Genomic DNA, 14318 nt, shown 5'->3' with positions numbered 1-14318 from the left:
CTCCTCCCCTGTGTGATGGATCCACATGCCTCAGCTCAGGGGCAGTGAGGCAGGCAATCAGCCCCTTCCCTGCTGGGGCTGCCAGCTGCACACTGGGGGCACTGTCGCATCAGCCTCCCTCTCTACACCCCGGGAATTTAGGTTTATTTAAACTGGGAACTGCCCAGCTTAATACTTGGCACCCCATCCAGGCTCACCTCGCTCACCCTCCAAAGCAGCTGTGCTTTTGGAAGCACAGCTCCAAGTGAAGCATGTGGGAGCAAACAGCTCGGCTGGGGAGATGTTTGCAGAGAGAGAGGGTCAGGTGGTGATAGGATAGAGCTGGATGCTGGGCTGCACCCCTGTGTGCCCATCTGGTCTGGGCAAGGGAAATCAGTGGTGAGGAGAGGGAACAGCACACTCCCAGGCATGTAATATGGATGTAGATGGGAGAAGAGCAGGAAACTTACTCTAAAACAAAGGAACAAATGAAAAGCTAGTCAATTTTAAGATGGAACAGAGCCTGTCACAGCCAGTGACCCATGAGTCCTTTTCCAGCTCTGGGGCATATCCAGATGTTTTGCGTTCTCACAGATGATTTGGAAACTTGTTTCCAATATAAGTAACTTCACACCTGATTTTTATCCATCTGATCTTGTGCTAATGTTGTCTAACAAATATTTCTTGCTCCCTGATATTTATCCTACATCCCTAAATATAGAATAATAGAATCACTGCATAAAGCAACACCTTGCACTTTGTTATACTCTGTGAGCTCATTCTGTCTCTTGTATAAGCTGGATCCACTTCAGCAACCTTTCTTTCTGACTGAGCCTGTTTATTTAATGCAGATCACCAGAAATGTACATGGTGGGTCCATAAGCCACACACAGCAAGTTATCCAGTAAGGCAAAGAAAGCAAGAAATTGCCATCACAGTATGTTACTGTAATCAAGCAAATAAACTGAGTATTTGGTTTTATGACCTACAGGAGGGCAGAAGAGTTTGGTATATTGTTACTGCACAGCAAATGGGACTCATTAGATGACTGAGATATTGGTAGGCAGTGGGATACACAGGGGAGTGGGGGAAGGTGCAGGAGCTCTCCAGGCAGTGGTGAGAGAAGACCTGAGTATTCTGTTCACAGGGGATGCAGCTAGATGCACCTGCATGATTTGAGACCACAGCATTACTGTGGATGTTTGGATGCTGCCCAGACAAATGAGAAGAACAGATTTGGGACCAGCTGACATACTCCAGAGCCACAAGCAACCAGGGATGAATGTGAGTGTGGAGTGACAGGATGGATCACAATTACCTTCTGCCAGTCTCCCTGTCTCTGCCTTTCTCCTGTGTGTGCACAGAGGCCATTCAGGCATGGGTTATCCTGGCACTCACACGCAGGTCCCCACTGCCAGGAGTACCTAGCTGGTCTGTGCAGGACCCTGCTGGTACAGTATTCTCCAGTGCATGCTCCTTGCTCTCAAGCTGCCCAGAAGCAAAACCAAACTGCAGCCTCCCAAAGAGAGCTGTTAAGCATTTGACACCAGAAAACCTATTATGCAAAAAATGAACCCACTGTTCAACAGATTCCCTTCGTATCTGGTGGTGGCTGTTACAGCCAAGGTGGGAATAAAGCTATTGCACTTCTCCTTGGTGATGGAACTGCTGTGTAGTTTTTCTGTTGTGTTGCTCTGCTGGGACTGTGTGTGGGTGTGCCAGCAGCATGCAGTGATTGTGTGTAGACAACCACAGCTTTGCTGTAGAGGGTTTGGGGACCCAGGGAAAATGAAGGCTTTGTCTCCCATTTGAGACCCAGCAACTCTGCTTCTCAAAGAAGGTATTTTATACCTTGTTTCAACTATCAGACCTGCTGAAAGACGTTACCTGCAGGCTTCCTGGTTTGTATTTTCCTGTAATGGTGCAGAGTCATTTTAAGGAGACAAAACTCTGTCACACTTAAGAAAAAAATGCCTGGCCAGATTTGGTAAAGGACAGGAATAAGTTTGTGTCTGAGCCCACCTGACAGAGCCTATCATGCAGCTTCCCAAAGGGAAGTCACACTTGCTTGAAATGATGTTGAACCTGATCAGGAGGGACTGTGGGACAGGATGAGGAAGAGATTGATGGTAAGAATTTCTAGTGCTGGAGCTAGTCCTAGGATGATGATGCAGCTGCCCAAATGAGGGTCCATGACTGCTTTAGAGGGATGAGTTTGGAGCTCCCTCTTGCCCAACTGCAGATAATCATGTCTGAGCGAGTCATCCAGACTCCCTGTAGAGTGGGTGGAGAGAAATGGGCAAGCTGAGGATGACATGAGTTCTCTGACACATACAAGACTCCTTTTCTAGGATCAGTGCCTCCTGGTTCTTAAATGTGGGACCTATTTTTTTTTTTGTCTGTGAATGAGCTAATTTGGTCCTTCAGTGCATAAGCCACATGGAACATACATTGAGGAGGGAAAAATCAGGAAACACAAAGGAAACACTACCACTGCCAGATAACTGGCCGTTGGAGGCATGAGGCAGATTTTAAAAAGTCACTTGTTGGGGATCAAAAATCTTTCAGTCTCCTCCTGAACGGCATACTTCTTGTCATGTTGCCTGCGCCCACCCACTTACCCTTCAGTGGGAGAAGGCATAAACCCACCAACCTCACTCTTCCCAAGGGAGAGAGACAGAGGGTCCCATTACAGGGGTGTTGCTAAGGACATCTTCTCTTCCTGTGAGAACAGCATCCCATTAGAGACCTGTGCTGTGCGAGGTGCTGGATAGGTGTGCAGGAATTACAACCTCAACCTGAACAAGAAACTGGGGGCACCAGTAAGGCCAGCCAAGATGGGCAAAGGAAGAGGCAAGGGCAGCGATGGCAAATCCATCATGGATGCAGCCCAGGTGTACTGGTGGTTTGTTGCTGCCCCTGATGCTTGTTAGCAGACCTATGGATGGTGTCTTCCAAGAGACTGCGGTCAAACACAGCCTTTGCTGAAGGAAGCTCTCCAGCCCACTGCCACAGGATGGCTTGTCATTTGGTCAGGCAGCAACCAGACTTCGCTGGGGCACTGTGGGCTGTGGGCAGCTAGGAGGGCTTTGCCTGCTCTTTGTGAAGACAAGGTTAGGACCATTTCCATCTGCTTCCAAAGACAGACAGCACCACATCTCCTGGCTTGGCTTCCTGAAGGATTTCTGTTCCCACCAGGTTTTCCAACTGCTGTTGCTGCATGGCACAAAGCTGGACCACCTGCTTCCCCAGGAAGCTCTGCTCTTTAGATTGTTATACCTTAAGACAGTAATTTTTTCCTTAAGAAGGAATTTCGCACAGCATGAAACAAATGTTTCAGTATCGTCTCCAGTCTCTCAGGACTCATTATGAGTTTACATTTAAGCCTTGTTTTTTTATTTAATCCTCAGAGTTTTCCATGTAATTTTCCTGTGCAGAGAGGAATGTGCAGGTATTGAGTGTTCAGAACCTGCTTGTTCAGCCAGCACAAATCCCTCCAACAGCGTTTTATACACCGTTTACATGGAGCTTATAACCCCTTTGATTTAGGGTTCCTCAGGATGTGGTGCTTGCACTGGATTGATAAATACTGAAATTTCTTAAGCACTGAGAAGGCTGCAGAGCACAAGAGCTCAGCTGGAAGGGAGTCAGAGTCCTGCTGAGCTCTGAATTCTTGAAGACCACTTGACTCCTCGAGCCAGCAGAAACCTCCCGAATGCAGCCATCTGCAGAAATGTGTCCTTTAAGAAATCATCATAGAAAGAAAGGGCTCAAACTGCTTTCAAGATTCATAAGCCTTTTCAGGAAGTTTTAAGAGCTAGAATAGCTCAGTAGTTGCTTTACATGGCCAGCAGCTTTCCATTTTTGTATCTAGCAGCCATAGCCGGGGTTGGATGCAGTTCCCAGCTTTGGGGCTGGGTTCACAGCACACAGCTCTTGCTCAGAGCAGCTTCAGCTTTAAAGGCACTGCAAAAGTTTGTGTACAAAGTGCTGACTCCAGGCATCCATCACGAGGAAAACCAAGAGGAATGTGATGCTCCAGGCTTGTTTAGAAACCACAGATGATTTACAAAGTGAGCTTAATTAGAAGTTTCTCTTTGCGGCTTTCTGATGTGTTATTTTTCTGATGCAGACGTGTAGGAGCCTTTTAAAAGGTCCATGTTTACTAATGAGGAGTTGCATAATTGGGGATATATTTATTAACTGTACATGTGCTGGAAGGGGAGATGACTTGAGCAGCAACAGCAGTACAGAGAAGGGTGTGGGTGTCTCAGGGTGTCACCAGCTGGGCATGAGGGACAGATATCCTGCTCTCCAGGTGGAAGAAAGGGCTTCTTGTCCTCATTCCCTAGGTGTCTGTCCCCAGTTGTGGCACTGTAGTTAAGAGAACATGGAGGATCTGAGGGCCTCCACAGAAAGGCAGTAAGAAGCAGAAGAGCTGTAAAGAAACATAGTCCATGGAGGAAGGAGCTCAAAATGAGGGTCACTAGATATTTGAAAAGAAAACCTTAAGGGGTTTTAACTTAATTGGGTTTTTAAGTCTACTTCTTTAAAAAAAAACCACCTGTTTTTTAAAATTTTTTAAAGAATGTAAAGATATGCTAAGAATTTTTAAAGAGGGAGAGGATATACTGTTCTTAGTGTCCACTGAAGGGAAGGCAGAGGGAAACAGGCTCAAGTTAACACATGGAGTATTTGTGTTAAAGATCAAGGGAAAAAATACAAATATCCCTACAGTGAAAATTCAAAGGGTTGTGGAGACCTCATCCCAGCGAGATGTGTCTGAACTACAAACTGTCCCCCACAAAGTGCATGAAGGAGCCATTCTGCCTGTGAGCAGGGGAATGGACTGAGTGATCCTCCAGATCTAGTTCTGATGAGTTCTGCCACAATTTGGACTTTACAGCCTTTATCACCTTCTCTTACACACTGAAGATGTGAGTTTATAATCTGCTTCATGGAGCTGCCACTGGCACCCACCAGCAGAGGCAGTGGGAATAGCTCAGTTTCAGGGGCCTGATGACACTTTCTCGCCAAGCAAGATGAGCATCTCTGAGTAGGACACTGCTGGCCTGTATGGAGATACTAGGATAGACTGTAGTGCTTTGCTCCACAGTCCTAAAGGTGTTCTTATGAGAGCAGCCTCACAGCGTCCATCATCACGCCCCAGTTCTCCCTCCCTGTATCCCCCCTAGCCTTAAAAGTGACTACTTAGCTTAGTTAGAGTTTATTAATACCTTAAGGACTGAGTTCCACCCCCCATCAAGGATTTTGTCTAAGATGGGCAGCAGGAAAAAAGGGCATATGAAGCAACATGTGAAATTTTGTTTTCCTCAAGCTGGATTCTATCACCTCCCAGGTTGTATTTGAGCAAATACACTTCAATTTCCATCCCCCAGGAATCCCTGTCTTTATCCTGATGTGTGGAATTAGCATTCAAACTTGTCTCAAACACCTCAAGAAGTGCAGTATCCATCACTCTGCAATTTTCTCCAGAAGGTTAATGTCCTTATGGTTAAAAAGTATGCTGGGTTCCTCATTCAGCTCAGTGCGTTCTCTGGTGCCTGTCACTATTTGTGTGTCTTTCTCGGACTAAATTTTTAGCACCCCCTTAGCATTCTGTATTTTCTCTCCACACATGTACTTATACACATCATCAAATCACTTCTCAGTTTTCTTTCTGACAAGTTACAGAGGCTGACCTCCAGAAGTCTTTCCTTGTAAGTGGTTTTCTTCAGCTCTCAAACCATTTTTTATGTCTCTTTTCTTTACCCGCTCCAATTTTTTGATGTCCTCTTTAAAATATGGCACCTCAGCAGGATGCAGTATTCTAGTGTCAGTCTGACCAAGGACGTACACAGAGATAAAATCGCCTTCTATTCCACTTCACAGTCCTGTTGCTTATGCACTGAAGGACCAAATTAGCTCATTCTGCTGCCACAGACAAAAAAAATAGGTCCCACATTTAAGAAGCAGAAGGCCAGATAGTGGTATTAAAAAGAGAAAAATGGAGCCAACATGAAAGCAGAATTACAAACCAGGGCAGCATTAATAGCACACTGTGATACTACCCTGAACACATTAGTTGAAATAAAATGCTGAGAAAACAGTTTCTTCCAGTTCAGAGCCTATTGCAAGGCTGTGAAGGCTCCTGTGTGGTGTGTAGGCTGTGCACTGAGCACCCAGTGACATGACAGGATAGCTGCAGGGAGCGCAGCCCTGGGGAAGGTGAGTGACTCCAGCATTGCACAGCTGCACTTGGAGACCCTTGCTAAATTGTGACCCCAGGCTCTATGGAGATGTGAGGCAAGCTCTGATCTTTCCCAGGGTCAGCCCGCAACTGGGCATGGATAGATCATCCCTGCAGACTGCACGGTGCCATCAAAGCTCTGCGCATGGGAAGGTACCCACAGCCCTCTGTGCTCTCTATCTTCTGCATGCAAAATCTTTCACAGGCAGGAGGGTTTTTCCTAAGTTCCTTAATTCCCATGCCTGGTGACACTTGCTGAATGCAGAGTCACCATGTCATTTGCAGATAAATTTTCAGTACACATCTTCAGCATAAGCCTCATCTTCCGATATAAGAGACAGTGACCTGACCCCAGTTGCTCTAACATCTCTGAGGGATTCCCCAAGGTAGCTCAAGGGTAGCATGCCGTGTGCAAAGTGATCAAGTTTCCTGGTCTTTGAAGTATTTCTGTGAGATACTTCCTTAGTCTCCTTCTTCCTTGTTTCTATATCTGTAAAGTAGGTTTAACAGTCTTGGGGGCTGTGAAGATGCTCAGATACCATCCTAAGTTCTTATTTCTGTTTGCGCTGCTGCAAACCCTGTTATGTTGCTTATGCTCTCAGAATGAGGGTGACAAGATGTCCTCTTCTGTCTTGCTAACCTGCTGATTTTGGGTTTTGACCCCTGGTGCTTGGGTGCTCCAGGAACCTGGACACTGAGGGCACTCTCAGTCCTGTGCTTACAGTGTGTGCGTCTCATTGGACCCATGTCGAAGGGTGTCCTTTCCTCAGTGGAGGAATGAAAGCCAGGGAGAAGAACAGTAGTATAGATAGACAAATGTTGGGGGACTGATGGACCAGAGAGAGCCTGGTGGAGGGTCACCAAGAGGCTGGAGCACATGAGGTACCAGGAGATGGTGAGAGAGCTGAGCTTATTCAGTCATAGAAGGCAAAGGAGATATCCAGTTTTTGCCTGCAACTACCCTTTGGGAGGTAATAAGGAATATGAACCCAGACCTTTATAGGACATGCATGGTGAAAGGATGAGAGATGATACAGGAAATTCTGGTTACATATAAGGCATCACTTTGGCACCATGAAAGCAGTCAAACACTGGCACACGTAGCTCAGAGAGGTGGTAGTATCTCTATCCTTGGAAGTGTTCAAATTCATCATGGCTCTGATAAACCTGCTATAACTGGACCTACTTAGAGCTGCACTGGTACCTGTTGAACTCCAGAGGTCCCTTCCAACTTCAGTTTTTCTGTCATTCGCTGACACATTTGAAGTAACCAGTAGGGCGATGGTGACAAGGTGACAAAGGCTGTGATCCTTTGAAATCCAGGCCATGAAGATGGCTTATTGCATAGGAATAGGATAAAATTTCATTTTCCTTCAGTATCACTTTTATTAAAGAAAGCAGTGTGAACTTAGTCCATTGAGCAGCATTTCACCTTGCACAAGGTCAATGCACAAAGGAGCTGAAAGAGAGCTTGCTCGTGATGGCTCTTTGACCAGAGATGCCCCAGTTGCCATACAGTCATAGCTGGGAGCTCTTGTAGAGGCAGCAGCTGCACCCAGCCCCTGGAGACAGACATGGACACTGGGAACTCCATCTCTGTGACCTCTTGGCCTGTGATCCTGATTAATGCTCAGGTCACTGGCAGTGATGAAGAGAAGACCAATGAGCCTCCTTAGGCAAGATTGGGGTGATGTAAGAGGCTGTATGAGGTGGGAGGCATCTCACCTAACTTCAGGTCTCAGAGGCAAGGCATCCAGTCTAGCTGGCTGATGGGCTCTCCTTGTCATCAGTGGAAGGTGATAGGCTCCTCTGGGAAGATTCAACTCATTCTAAGGTATGTGTCTAAGGTTGGTAAGTTAGTAGTGTTAATTATGGTATTTGGAGTTTACTGTCTTTTTTTATTGGCTACGGAGTGAAGTCTAATCTGGAGGTTAGAGGGCAACCATCTTAGACTTGGCCAGTGCAAACAACCTATTTTAGTGCTTGATTACAGGTGTATTTTAAGAAGCCACATAGCTCTCCTCATTTCTGTGAAGGGGCCAAGTTCTGTGAGTGCCAGGCTCAGCACCAAGCCAATGTCTTGCCTTCACGGGATCAGGAATCAGAGTTTAGATGGCTAAAGCTGGGGAGGCAAGTCCTACTCCTGTTGCAATGTGCCCCTAGCCTCTTTCTGAGTCCATTTTTCATGCTATGTTTCACCTTTGGTGGAAAATCGACACTTCAGCTTGGTTTTCCCCTGCCTGGGCTACCAAAGGCATCTATGTTCCTCATTCTCTCCCCATTCCTTCTTCTATTCTCTGATTCCAGACATGTCCCCAGTGCCCTCACATCTCTCCAAAATGGTATTTATCATTTTGTTTTCTGGCACTGCCTCCTGTGCTAGCAGTGGCTCCTTTTCCCTCCAAGCCTAGCACCACAGTATGCACTCCAGTGACAGCCTCGAAAGACTTCAGAAGGGCTTTTCCTGCTATTCAAAGAGACAGGAGCATATTGTTACTTGATTCTTAGTGGCAACCTGTGTTTTGGTCAAGAAAACAACTAATCTGGCCTATCATTGCAATAAGACTGAGAATAAAGACAAGAATATCAAGCTACTTCCCTCCAAGCCTAGCACCACAGTATGCACTCCAGTGACAGCCTCGAAAGACTTCAGAAGGGCTTTTCCTGCTATTCAAAGAGACAGGAGCATATTGTTACTTGATTCTTAGTGGCAACCTGTGTTTTGGTCAAGAAAACAACTAATCTGGCCTATCATTGCAATAAGACTGAGAATAAAGACAAGAATATCAAGCTACCTAATCTGGCCTATCATTGCAATAAGACTGAGAATAAAGACAAGAATATCGAGCTACATCTAAAAAAGATATGTTCCATCAGCATGAACATGACAGATATATTTTGTATCTGTGGAAATCCCAAAAGAACAATTTAGAGGATACCTACAAGTGTACAGACAAACCACTGTGCAGGAGTAGGCTGTTTCCAGGGAAGGCTCTATCTCCCTCAGGACTCTGAGCATAGCAGCAATGCTGGTGACCCTGACACCCAACACACTTTCATTCGTTGTAAACAGCGCTGATGGAAAAGCAGACTTGAGCAGGGAACATTAAATGAAATGTTGCATACAGAAATTGTTCCCCCATTGCAAAGCTCTTCCTGGATTTTAAATTTATGACTATGCACTTTCAGCCCTGCATAATGTCATGAAGAATGACAGCATTTCATCTCTTGTTCAGTTTCTCACATCTTTGTAAAAAGTCAGTCTTTCATTTTTATGTCACAGAGATGGAGCCAGCGTCCTCTACCCATGAGACTGTTGGAAGGAGGATAGATGTTAGTTCCATTTAGTTCAGCTACTAGACTGTCTTCACCAAGTTTTTCTATTCCCTGCCATGTTCCCTCTGAATTGCTACTCAACAGTACTTCGGCCTTAGGGCTTCTGCTCCATATTGATCTCCTAACAGAGGTGCAAGACTGGAGAACTGTGTGTGTCTTGCTCCAGATAGCAGACTGGCAGCCAGCCCTGTCAGCAGCATGTCTGTGGATCTGGCAGGTTTTGAAGCCACGGGTCACACAGGGGCCATTGATTGCCAGAGCCTGGGAACTGCTCTGGAGGCAGTGTCTTGAAAGCAGAGCCTAATGACAAACCTCTCTTCTTGCTGCCATAGAAACTGAACAGACTTAACAACTTGCTACTTCTCTCATCTCCAACAGCTCAGCATCTGAAGTGACTTGACCTATGAAGGTATTTGCATTAAGTATCACCCAATAGCTGGAGGAATGGTACTGAAGGAAAAAAAATAAAAAGAGGAAGGTTCCAAAGCATCTTTGAAAGCCACTGGGCAAGGGGAAAGCTTTTGAGAAGTAAAGTTTCTCCAGGATGAGAATTAAGGGAACAGAGGCCAAGAAGAGATTGTTGGCCAAGAGGAGTTCATTATGGACATGGACAAACCCAGCAGGATGGCTCCAAGCTTTGCTGCAACCCAACAACCTGCAGGACAAGCAGAACTGCAGGCTTCATGGGTATGTTGCTCCTGGGCAGTTTTCCATCCAGCACTCCATTTCTTCTCCACATAGCCATGGCAGTGTGAAGCTGCATTTCCCAGGGAGCAGTAGTTGTTGCTGGAATCCCAGCTCACAAAGAGCCTGTGGGAATCGAGGGCCCTTGGTTCCCCTCACTTCAGCCAGCCCCGACATTCCCAACACCTGTGAGAAGATTAGGCAATCCACAGTTAAGGAGGGCTTTTGCAGTGAGTCAGCAGCTTTGTGAGTTGAAATGTCCTGTCATTCAGGTCAATCCCTTGCTGCTTATGCTTCCAGGAAAAAAATAAATCTCTGAGTTAATTTGAGGTTTTAGTGATTTTTGCTTATTAGCAAAGTGCCCAATACAACAGAAGCCCACCTACTTTTGCTTTTATAGCTCTGAGACCTACAAAGGATCTGCAGATCTCTCAGGCTGCCCAGGGACTAGAGCAAGTTTTATAAATTCACAGAGATGCAGGCAGGGGGAACAGGCTTTGTCAGGCTCCTCTTCCTTCAGGCAGGGAGGCTGCAATTTAGTTCTAGAAGATGCAACCATTGTGCAGAATAACCCAATATGACATTAAGACACAGCCCTATAGATGCAATTCAGATGCTTTTTACTGCTCATGACAACTCCCTGAGAGCATCCACCACTCTGCATATCACAGGTAATGGTTTTAGAGCATTTTTACAAATATGTCTCCCATTTTAATGATATTTGATCAACCTGTGTAAAGAGTTAAGACAAGCAGCTTGTGAAAAAATGAACAGTACAGAGTAGAAACACTTCTTGAAATCTAGAAAACCATGGCAACACCAGAGTTTTGCTATGCAGCACAAGTCTATCACAGGCAAGTGTCAGACGAGGTCTGTGTTCAAAGCATTTTCTTCTCCCGTGAAAGAACTGGGGAAATCCCAGTTAATACCATGGGGTGACTGCATTTAAGAGTTGGTATATCAGGATTTGTTGAATATGTCCTGAAGGTGTGTGACCTTGTGCATCCTTTGCATCATGCTCTCACAGCTGTGGTGCAAAGCTGCTGTTGTGGTGGTTTCGTGATCCAACTGCCCAGTGAAAAGCTGGAGATATCAGAGGAGAGGAAGTCTCCAAGAACAGAAGGAACAATGATACTTCCATGCCCTCATTGTCAACCATCCTGGCAAATATGGCATTTCTTTCACTTTAGAGAAACCAGGTGAAATTTCTAGCATCAAAACCTTTCCAGCCGAACTTTGCTGATGTTGGTCTTGCTAGCTTCAAGGGCATGGAGCATGATTGAGAAGCATCCCTCCTGGTTATCAAGGCTTCCTGTACAGCAGGTCACAGGTATTTGGGTTTTATCAATGTGAAGATCCTATGCGTGGACACATCTTCCCAAGCAAGCTTTACTGGTCATGGTGACAGTATCTTGCTATGGTGGTGGTGGTATCTGCAGCTTCCTGGCAGGAGCTCTTGCCATCCAGCAGCTTAGGCTCCTGGATTTGATGGCTGCTGAGCAGAGAAAGGAGCCCCAGGTGTCTGGCAGCAATGGTCACACACCTGCCACAGAGGGGGGACTTTGCCTGCAGACCCTGTCCGATGTCTTGCACTCACTGCTGTCCATGCCAGGCTGCAATCCTCTCCACATCTGCTTCTTCAGCCTAAATTTGGGGCCACGCAGAAGAAAATGTCATGAAAAAGGTGTTTGGCAGCAGCTGCTCCAGCATAATGTATTTTTTCTTGTTTTCCACTTGACTATCCCAGTGCCACTACACAGTGCAAAGGCAGAATATGGATAGCTCTGGCTGCCACTACCAAAATCAGAGCTAAGGTGCTCCCATAGGGAGTGCTTGGTTTGCAGAGTCATATCACCTCCCTCTGGTGTTTGCATGATCACATCACTTCCTTCCTTGTGCTGGTCGATCAGTGGGGAGCACTGAGAAAGGGCAGTGCACTGCTGGGGGTTGAGCTCTATGGCAGCCTACAGGAAGTGGAGACACATCCTGGCTTACTGGTGACATGCCACGCACCCACAAACCACCAGTTCCTACCAGTGAGATATAGGTAATTGCACCCCCTTCTTCCAGCCTTTGCACTGGATACTTTGAAGACCAAGGATCAGCATGGGTGCCTCATGGCCACAGAGAACTCTGAGCCTGGTCAGTGTCCAACCACCCCTGGGTTATGGGATGTGCAACCTGATTATCATGTCATCGTGTTGGGAATACCACAGTACCATGGGGATAAGGGTAGCAGTGGAAGCAGCAGGAGAAGATGGAAGAAAATCTAAAGGCACATAGGGTCAACAGTGCACAGCACCAGTGGTTGCCTTAGAGTGCTTCTGGGGGTCCTGGGGCTTGGCAGGGACCACACTGGGAGGAAACTGCCTGTCAGCACAGTATGAGCAGGGACCTATCACACTGAGATGACTTGGAGAAAGCCAGAAATGTGGCCACCATGGTACTGGCACAAGCATGATGTTTGTGGATCATGGATACTGCTGTATTTTTGGCTGGAAGAGCTCTCACAGTGAGATTGCTGGCAATGCTGGACTAACCTCCAACATTCACTGCAGCCCTTGCAGGATCCTGCAATAGCTTAACGTCTTCTGGGAGAGATTATGAAACAATAAGTTGTCATTTTATATGTTTAATGTGGTAGTAAATTAGATGAGGAACTCACCGTTTAGTTGTGAAGCTCAAAAAGCCAGATATTATCTGTGAGCCCTGACATCTTCCCAATGATATTTTGCAACCCTGTGGCACAGGCTGGTCAGAGTTGAACTATTTTCTCCCAACACATCTTTCTCATAACCAGGGATGATGCTTTGGTGCCTGCAGCAAAGTCTCCAGGAATAAACCTTCCCACCGTGCCCTGCTGGCACCAGACCACACTTCCCTCAGTCTCTTCCCACTCCACTGTGACTCTGCAGCAGGCACTGCTCAGGGCTCAGACACTTGGAGCCCATTGGAGGCTGGGATGGACAACGTCTCTGGCAGGCAGCATCCCTGAGTGCTGCTGCAGCTCAGCACACTGATAACAGCCTGCAGAGCAGTCCAGAGGCTGTGGCTGTGCTGTGTATGGACAGGGCTCTGGGCACCCCTGTTTGGCCCTTTCAGTTTTCCTGTTTGTCCCAGATGGGTTTGCCCTGCCATGCCCTGAGCGAGCCTGGCCAGGCAGGCATGGGCTGGATCCAGAGGCTGTTGCCTGATGAAGCAATGTCATTTATTTGGCTGAAGAAGTTGCCCCACTTGCTCAGCTGGATGCCTCCTGCCAGCACAGTGACATCGCTCTGTGCCAGTCCTGGCTTTTTGCCAAATTCTGTAAGCCAGAGTGGTGCTATTTTGGGTGGGACAGCCCAGGCAGGTGAGAATTATTCACGCACACAGAGTGCCTTTGACAGAGTCACGATTTACTGTGGATGTCGTCTTTCTCCATTGCAAGTATCATGTGTCTCCTTGCAAGCACGTAGTCAGAAGCAGCAAACCTCACAAATGCATCGGCATCTTTGCCCCATTCCCTCCCTGGATTCTCACACCAATTTGGGCAGCATCCTGCAGTAAGTGTTGGGGGCTTGGCTGTGATACCCTGATTCAGTATCATAGCTCCTGGACCTGCTCCAATTTTATTTATTTATTTTTTAAATGTTTATTTTGTTTTATTTTTCCTTACTCCATCTTAATATGTATCTTAAACTCATGTTGAAATTGTTGGCACCCTCCCACTGAGGGCTGGGCATACCTGTAACAGAATAACCTGCCCCCAAGCAACTCCCACACGGATTCTGTGTTCTGAAGCAAAAGGATTTAATTCTGAATAAAGAAGTTTTGGATTAAACCCATTTTTACTCTACTGATTCAGCCAGCTGCTGTGGAATGATTTTTTCAGAGGTGTTTTTTTCAGTCTGGTTTTCCATGAAGATACTGGATGCATGTGCAGTTTATTGAATAATGATGCTGGCACCATGAGATGGTCTCCCCTAGAATGTTTGGGTTTTGCACATCACTCATATACATGGGGTCTCCCAAGAGAGCATCTTCCAGGCAATAGATGCTTGGGAGACCCTACCTTCTGTCTGGACTGGGA

The sequence above is a fragment of the Acanthisitta chloris genome, unplaced genomic scaffold, assembly GCF_000695815.1.
Source record: "Acanthisitta chloris isolate BGI_N310 unplaced genomic scaffold, ASM69581v1 scaffold35063, whole genome shotgun sequence".
NCBI classification, from domain to species: domain Eukaryota; kingdom Metazoa; phylum Chordata; class Aves; order Passeriformes; family Acanthisittidae; genus Acanthisitta; species Acanthisitta chloris.
The sequence above is the reverse complement of the archived record's forward strand: the minus strand, read 5'-3'. Positions refer to the sequence as shown.